General features: G+C 45.1%; 1 pseudogene; it reads right to left on the reverse strand.

Annotated features, from left to right (window-relative positions):
• Positions 1 to 5,073: 5,073 nt before the first annotated feature.
• LOC150009211 (uracil-DNA glycosylase pseudogene) lies at positions 5,074 to 6,069 on the reverse strand (annotated as a pseudogene).
• Between the last annotated feature and the right edge of the window lie 2,736 nt (positions 6,070 to 8,805).

Below are 8,805 nucleotides of genomic sequence, written 5' to 3' on the forward strand. Positions count from 1 at the left end.
TTTCTTTTCTCTTATTACGGTTTACCTAGAATTTCTCTGGAATTAAAGAGGAGCTGTAAGAGTGGATTTGCCACACCAACTCAATCCATTCTGGTTACTTTAAAAAAAAAAAAACCACAAGTCTGCATTAGGTTTCATTGCAGTACACTTCCTGAGTATCTAAACCTGAACTACAGACTGGTGTAATCTCATTGTAATCTCTACTTTCAGCAGTTCCCTACTAAACTGCAAACGCCCAAGCAGGCACGAGCTTTCTGCCTTGCTCACCCACATTTCTGCATCCAACATAGTCTGTGCCCATATAATAGGTGCTCAATAAATATTTTTGAATAGATAAATGCATCCGTTGTTAACCTTCATCCAATCCTACTTGGTGGATTGCACTGTTCTGCTTTTAAAGATGAGGAAACTGAGGTTCAGAGCATGAGATAACTCACCAAGGGTGGATCATAAAGTAAGCTGCAGATCTTGGATTCAAATCAGGACCACTGGATCCCAAAGGTCTCTCTTCTCCATGCCTTATTACTGCCTCTTCAATAGCCCTGGAACTCCCAAAGGGCTAGGTTTGTAGGTGAGTGCAGCTGGGAGGAAAATAGGGCTGCTTCTCTCTGCCCTGAGTCAGGTCAGTGTTGGTATGATTGGAAATGAAGGGCGTGAGTCCAGGGGTACGAAAGAGTAATCGGGTTGTTGACAGAATGGGGTAAAGGCAGACATCCCTGCACTGTCGTAACAGAGACGAGACGCTGTCATCCTAATCACAAAGTGTAATCCCTCATAAAGAAAGCACCATATCTGCCCTGAAATGCAAAGAGCAGCAGGATCTTCAAGAGGAATAGTCAGCTCAAACTGGTGTGCATGCCCTCGGGGCCCACCCCTGGAAGCTGGGCTCTGGAGCATAAAAAGCCAGTCACAAGGGGACCGAACTGTTACTAAGAAAATCACAGGAAGAGAGACCAGCAGCTCTCCGTGGCCCTCAGTCCAGGCAATCCACCTTCATTTTATGAGACATTCAGAATTCTGAAATCTTAGCAGATTTGAAATAGTGGTTATTACCTCAACATCATAAAAGTTGAGTGAAGAAAAGCAGGGCATAAATTGTATTTCACGTTGATTTCAGCCTTGGTTAAAAGCCAAATAATATGTGCAGCATGAAAAAGACAAAAACTAAAGACAATCCATTACAAGTTGCAGGAGTAAAAGTCATTTTCCCCCTTCATTTTCTATATTGTCCTAATTTTCATTAATAATCCTACCTCTTTTAAATAAACAAAATTCCACTTTAAAGGAATATAATGATACTTGCTGAGTGCTTGTTTGCTGCCTATTTTGTTCCATTTTACATAACCTGAGGAGGTGCATATTATTTGTCTCCTTTTGCAGGTGAGGGCATTAGGCTCTGATGGGCTGAGAAACTTGACCAAGCTGTAGCTGGTAACTGAAAAGCCAAGGTTTAAAAATAAAGTGGTACAATCCAACCTTGAATGCCCATTAGCATCACACAGGAAGCTTTTAAAAATCCTGATGGCCAGGCCACACCAATTAAATCTGAATCTTTCTATGTGGGACTCCGCCATCAATACTTTCATAATGGCCCCAGCAATTACAGCATGTAGCAGGGACTAGAAACTATTGTTCTCAAGCCCGTGTGTTTAACCAGCATGCTATATAGTTGCTGGATATATGAGAACATCTGCCTCCAACAAATGAGAAATATAAACAATTTTTTAAGAACCCTCAGTATCAACAAATATTGCCGGCGCATCGTGTAGATTTCAGGGCCGTGTCCATGTGTCCATGTCAATGCACAGAAAGTGCTGGTCAGACGACAGTAACAGTGTTCACCAATCTGAGTGGGGATGACGCTGACAATGAGGCAAGACTCCTGAAGACGGAGCCCTTTTAAAAAGGTTTACCGGTTGACCTGATCCTGGAAAGAACGGGATGACTTAAGCAACAAGGAGAGTCAAAGACTAAAGGGAAAGTTTCAATGAACCAAGACCAGAGAGAATTCAAGTCCACAGCACCTACCATTTGGAGACTCCCAGGTGCTCCTGTAGGGCAGTGACACCAGGCAGTGACAGAGGGTGAGCTGCCTATTCACACAACTAAGCAACTAGGTGTGGAAGAGGAAGCTGAGGCCCGAGGGAGGGGCAGATGAGCAGATCTGAAACTGGTTCACAGGCAAGGGTTTAGAGCTGATGTACACATAGATCAATCAGAGGTCAGAGAACCAGCCTAGGGAATGAAGACTGAACTAGTGCAGAGTAATGACTCATCAAACACGCTTGTGGAGCCCTAACCATGCACACGGGTGGTGATTTGGCTTATTGTTCCTTTCTCCTTCTTACTGTGGGTAGGGTATACTTCCCAGCCCTACCAATTAGATGTGTGGCCATGTGACCCACTTTGGCCAGGGTGATGGAAGCAAATGTTGATACATGCAAACGCTTTTACTGGCGTGAATGGGCTTGTCCTCCTATGCTCCTGCCTTTCAACCTATAAAGAACATGTGGTAGGTAGCTGCTTGTCCAAGGAGAACGAGAGATGTGGAACAGCCTGAGTCACCCACAGGTTGGAGGCAAAACTAGTCTACATCAGCCATGGGCAGGAGATGGATGCTATGTTAATCAGGATTCTCCAGAGAAATAGAACCAATAAGATCAATAGTATATATATATGTTGCAAAGGCCTGAGAATCAGGAGAGCCAAAGATGTAAATTCCATCCAAGGGCAGGAGAACAACATCCCAGCTCATGCAGTCAGGCAGGCAAACTTCCCTCTGACTCAGCCTTGATGTTCTAACCAGGCCTTTAATTGATAGATGAAGCTCATCCACATTAGAGAGAGCAATTGGATTTACCCAATCTACTCATTCAAATGTTGATCTCATCCAGAAACTCCCTCTGAGACACACCCAGAATAGCGTTTAACCAAATACTTGGCACCCTACCCATGGTCCAATCAAGTTGATACATAAAAGTAATCATCACAGAGGCTTATTGTGGTAGGCCACTGAAATTCTGAGGGTGTTTGTTACATGTTGTTACTGCAGCAAAAGCTGATTAAAACACGGGATTATCTCACTTCATCCTCTCCACAGCGCAGGTAGGTAAGTAGAAACAGAGTTTTGGGGAGGGTAAGTAACTTGCCTGAGAGCAGTAGGTAGCAGAGTTGGGTTTCTAATTTAGACTCCCCTTTAATGATCATGTTTCAAACCATTATGCTATGCCACCTCCTTGAGCCTTCAGGGCAAGAGCCAAAGGCTGCTCCCAGCAGTAACACTTTTCCAGAGCTCTTTTCAGGCCTGAGTCATTGTCTGAGCAGGTGAAATTTAAAAGCCAGAGAACAGAGGATATCGAGTGGTCATAGTCACATTGTTCTGGAAATGTCCTTCTCTGTGAAAGGACAACATGAGCATTGGGATTATATTCTAAAACTCCTACAAGCCATTCTGTCTAAATGGGAGCACTAACATCTCTGGAAGAATGATGTTGCAGGGTCTCAGCAAAAATGAGCACCCTTTAATGTAGGGTTTCTCAACCTTAGTGCTGTTCATATTCAGAGCTTGATAATTCTTTGTTAAAGGCAGCCTGTCCTGTGCACTGTAGGATGTTCAGCAGCATCCCTGGCCTCTATAAATTAGATGCCAATAGTATCTCCTAGATGTGGCAACAAAAAATATCACATGAAACATCATTTCAGAAGACAGCAACATGAGGAAGCAGGCACGAGGCAGAATCCACCTTTCTGGATTCTGGCAATAGTGGCAGCAGCGGCAGCTCACTCTTGGAGCATCAGGACAATGTTCAGACTCAGTACAGAGTTTGGTGTACATACCTAGGCAAGCGTGTGGTCTTTAAAACCCAGCCTCTTGGTAGGGGAGGGGATCCTGGCAAGCCCAGCCTCCAGCCCTTTGAGGATCTCTGTGCTTCCTCATAGTCTTTAATAAGGTACCAAGAAAAGATAACAACTCCTCATATGAAAAATGGGAAGAATAATTTGCAATATTACAAATATAACATAGGTGTCCAGAGCTTGGAGAATGAGGTTGGACTGCCTTGGTTCAAATCCCAGCTCTGTCACTTACACTGTTGCTTTAGACAAGTGACATCAGCTTTCTTTTTCTTTTTTTGAAACTTCACAACCTTTTATTACCAACTTGAGCAGGTTTAACTTTGAACCCAGCTAACAGCAAAAGAGCATCTCTAACAGGATCTGGGATGGAGGTGCAGACCTAAAGATGGTCTCTTAATCAAAGGATTAAAAAAATACATATATACATCTGGACAAGTATTTTTTAAAAGAGTAAATTCTCCAGTGTTGCAGAAAAAGATATCCCAAAGTGATTTCAGTCCATAAAAAATAGCATTTGGCATGATGCTGCCTTAAAAACCAAATTCAGGATACACTTGGGAGAAAAAATAAAATATTTCCTCTTAAACAAAAATCCCCTTCTCCTCCTTCCTGTTCAACTTGCACTGCTTATTCCTAGAAATGCCCAGAGAACAAATGAACAAGATCCAGCCCACTTCTCTTGGCCTCTGCTGTCTGAAGGCTCACATCAAGGACTGTGCCTTAGTAATTTTCACCTCTGCTACAATCAGGAAATTGATCCCTGATTTCTGGGAACTGGCAAAAAAAAAAAAAAAAAAATCCTATTTCCTTCAAGGAGGAATCTGGCCCCAACTGGAACACCAGGATGTGCAAAGGGAGCCTTTCTTAATAAAAACACCCAACACCTTAAAACCTAAAGTTTAACCTACAGGTAAAAATGAGTAGCAGTGACTTATATACTAAAAAGGTGCTTATCTCTCCATCTTTAACAATAAAGCAGAGGGGAGGAGAGTCTGGAGTATTTGACCTTCTTTCCCTTCCAAGAACTTTGATGCACATCCTAGGCCAAAGCCACATCACAAAGACAGACATGTGGTCATGTGTCTGGATAAAGCTGCCACTCCTGGGCAGCCTGGCTCATGGCCGCTTTATCAAAACCTTCCCCTGTATGCAGTGTTTACGAATCATTAGTGGAATTATTTTCTCAACCTGATGTTGTCACAGACTTCTAGAACCACCACACCCCCCAGTACAGGGTCACAGATCCTTCCAGTCGATGGGCTCCTTGCCAGACTTCTGTAGCAGCTCATTGGTTTTAGAGAAATGTCTGCATCCAAAGAACCCTCTGTACACCGACAGCAGGGAGGGGTGGGTGGTCTGCAGCATGTGGTGGCGCTTCCTGACAATGGCACTGCCCTTCTTCTGAGCGTAAGATCCCCAGAGCAAGAAGAGGAGGCCATTTGAGTTCTGATTGAGCCAGGACACAACCGCATCGGTGAACTGCTCCCAACCTTTCTCCTTGTGAGAGTTGGCCTGGTGCGCCCGCACCGTGAGGACAGCGTTGAGTAGGAGAACACCTTGCTTGGCCCACCCAGATAAGTCGCCGTGGCCAGGATGGTCAAAACCGTCTATGTCTGTAGACAGCTCTTTATAAATGTTTTTCAAACTGGGCGGAGGAGGAACAGGCCTTTGAACACTAAAGCAGAGCCCATGAGCTTGATTGGGTCCATGATATGGATCCTGTCCCAGGATGACAACCTTCACGTCTCTTATGTCGCACATTTGGGTCCAGGTGAAGACTTGGTGAGGGGGTGGATAAACAGTGTAACGTCTTCGTTCTTCTGCAACAAATCCCATTAGCTGTATAAAATACGGTTTTCCGAACTCTCCGCTGAGCTGCTTCTTCCAACTTTCACCGAAACCCACCGGCACGTTGCGAGCCGCCAGTCTGAGCAAGGCCGCGGCCTTGTTCTTCCGGATGCGGACCAGCTGCTCGGGGCTCAGCGGCGATGAGGGCGGTGTGCCGGGCTCCTCCTGCTCCGCCCGGACCTTCCTGGCCGGGCTGGCCGCTGCATCCCCTCTCTCCTCAGCTACAGGTCGCCCAGCTCGGGGCTGTGGGCACGTCGCTTCCTAGCAGTGCTCGGGGCTAAGAAGGAGTAGAGTGTCTTCTGGCCGATCATCCCGAAGCCGAGAGGGAAGCAAACACTCGCCGCCCCGGGACTTCCACAGGCTGTGGCGGTCTGCAATTGGCCGACATCAGCTTTCTGAGCCTCAGTTTCCAATATGTATAATGAAGATAACACGTGTTTTACCAAGTGTTTCAAGGATCAAAAGAGAGAATTTAAATGGTGCTTTGTACATATAAAGTGCTTGAATATTAGCTATTGTTCTTGTTGGGAGCTGGTACTATAAATGTTTTACTTTTCATAAGACCGCTAAAACCCCATGGTCCAGGAAATCTAATCTTCTCCAAGATTTTTAAAGATCAGGCTATTCCCACCATCCCTTTGCCGCTGTGAGTGTCCTGCCTGGGATGACCCCCCCACACACACACACACACATCCTTTACACTTCCACCTATCCAAATCTTTCTGTTATCAGACCACTTCCGCATGAGGAGCTAGCCCTGCCCAAGTACGGTCTGGGACCTTTGGCATGTCACATGATCTCCAGGTTCTTAACTCATACAGGAAAAATTTCAAGACACAAGTCCAGGTAAAAATGAATAAGGTTATTAAAGTTTGGAATGGACAGTAAGGCAAAGAAAGGGCCCCTGGAGACTGGATAGGGGGTTAAGCCCTTTCTTTTGGGGTGGCAGGACTTGTAAGGTAGAAACGCCCCTAATATAGGAACACTGTTGTCCCAAAAGTGCCACTGCCCATTTCCTCCCCTGGGTTCAAGTCCCATAGGGACCCTTAGAGCTTAGGAGAGAAGAAGCAAAGGACACGCCTGAGGAAAAAGGGGTGTAGGGGTGCTCAAAGAAGCAAAGATGGCCTGCTGACATCTGTCCTCTGTCCTAAGGGGCTTACCTATTTTCTATAGGCAGGAATTTTAGGGGAGATCCCAGGGGAGGATCTCAAACAGAATATTCATTAGATTTTCGGGTGTATCAGGGAGTATGCTGAAGTATTAAAATGAACAAATAATGCAGTCGGGCCATTTTCTGGATTAGTCTGACCAATTGTTTCTGTTGTTGTTCTGTTACCATTATCTGTCTCCCTGACTAAGGTGATGCAAACCACCTGCTCTTAGATATCTTTGGTTAGGCAGGATAAAGCCTTGTGATTTACCAGCTGACTTAATTGCTCAGCCATCTGGCAGTTTATTCAGCCATTTGTCTGTTCTCTCATCCCACTTGCCAGGGGATTTTCCTAGTTTCTTACTAACCTGCCTCATTTCCAAACCCAACTAATCTTCCTCCTTCGCAAAACCCATGCTGCTATTTCCCTTCTCCGAACCTATATAGCATCTGGAGAGTCCCACCGCGTAATTTAGTGCTTAATTATGCATGGCTGTGATGGCCTAAGCATTTCACCCTGGATGTGTCTATCTCAACAGCTAAACGGTAGACTTCTTGAGGGCAGGTCTGTTGCCTCTTGAGTCTTGGTCTGCTTCACTGGGCTGGGCACTTAGAAGGAAAGAAAAGAAAAATGCATCATATTGAATTGAAGAATTCAACAGATGCCAAATCAATGTCAGGTCACAGGTGTGGGGGAAAGTCTGCAATGAAGCCAGGAATGGGTTTCCAGGCAGCCCTGAACTCCTCACACCACAAAGACTCTGAGGCTGTTCGGTAATTTGCATACAGATGATGTTCTACAAAGTGCAGGTGCCTGCCTTTTCACCACAGAGGCCAATTAAATGCTTTACATTTTAAAAGCAGTCTCTTTAAGAAATGCCGATGAGAACAATTAAGTACACAAAACACAGTAAATGAAACTGGGAGTTAGAGAGGGCTACTGAACAAAGTTGAGGAAAACGGCCTGTGGCCAAATGGGAGGAAACAGAGTCCAGGGGATCAGATTTCGGACTATGGAAGCCAACAGTCACAGGTCCCAGTCCCAGCAGAGCTTCTCACAGACCAACTGTAAAATAGAAATAATAGTACTTGCCTCAGAGGGTGGTTGTTAAGTTAAATGTATTAATATATGTGAAGTAATTAAAACAGTGCCTAGTACTTAAGTGCTCATGACTGTTGGTGGCTATGATTACAATGATTATTAATACAGAATTATATATGCCCCAAAATAGCAGGGACCTTTTCTGCCTTGTTTTCCCAGCACCCTGGCACTTCCAGCACACAGGAGGAAACTCGATAAATGTTTGTTGGATGATCGAATTAAATGGCAAGCTTAGCGGGTGACAAATTATGATCTGGAGGAGCTTGCAGACGGGCTGCCCAAGTGCTTATAACTGCTCCTTCCTTCCCACAGCAAAGTCTCCGGAGCCTTTTCTAAGTTTCAACCCTGGTTTGACAGCCTCACAGACCCTCTCCTGGCTCACCCACTCAGGCTCATGGCCAAGAGCCCATCTCCTCCACAACAGATCTGGTCCTGCGTCTTGCCCAGCCCCCTTTCCACTTGCACATTCGGAGCCCTCCCATGGCTCCAAGCTAGAGTTCTGGAATCTTACAGACCTGGGTTTAAATCCTGACATTCAGAGTAGTCTTGCTGTGGCAGAGTGAAATGCTTAGTCTCTCTGACTCCATCTTAATTCTAGCCTGCATTTTTTCCATGGCCTTCAGGCTAATGGCTCATGCTATAGATGTGCTAATTATTAGAGAAATTCTGCTTGAGGCTTGAGTTTGGGGAAGAAAGCCCTGTTGCCAGTAGGGACCTCTCCTGACATCTTCCCATTTTTGTAAGCAGCTAAATCAGTTAGGATTAGAGTTCCCCCCTTTATAACAACAACAACAACAACAAAACAACCTGAAAATAACAAGGCTAAGATAAGTTTATTTCTCTCTCACAT

This window comes from Furipterus horrens, unplaced genomic scaffold (genome assembly GCF_987537825.1).
Source record: "Furipterus horrens unplaced genomic scaffold, mFurHor1.1.pri manual_scaffold_5, whole genome shotgun sequence".
NCBI lineage: Eukaryota > Metazoa > Chordata > Mammalia > Chiroptera > Furipteridae > Furipterus > Furipterus horrens.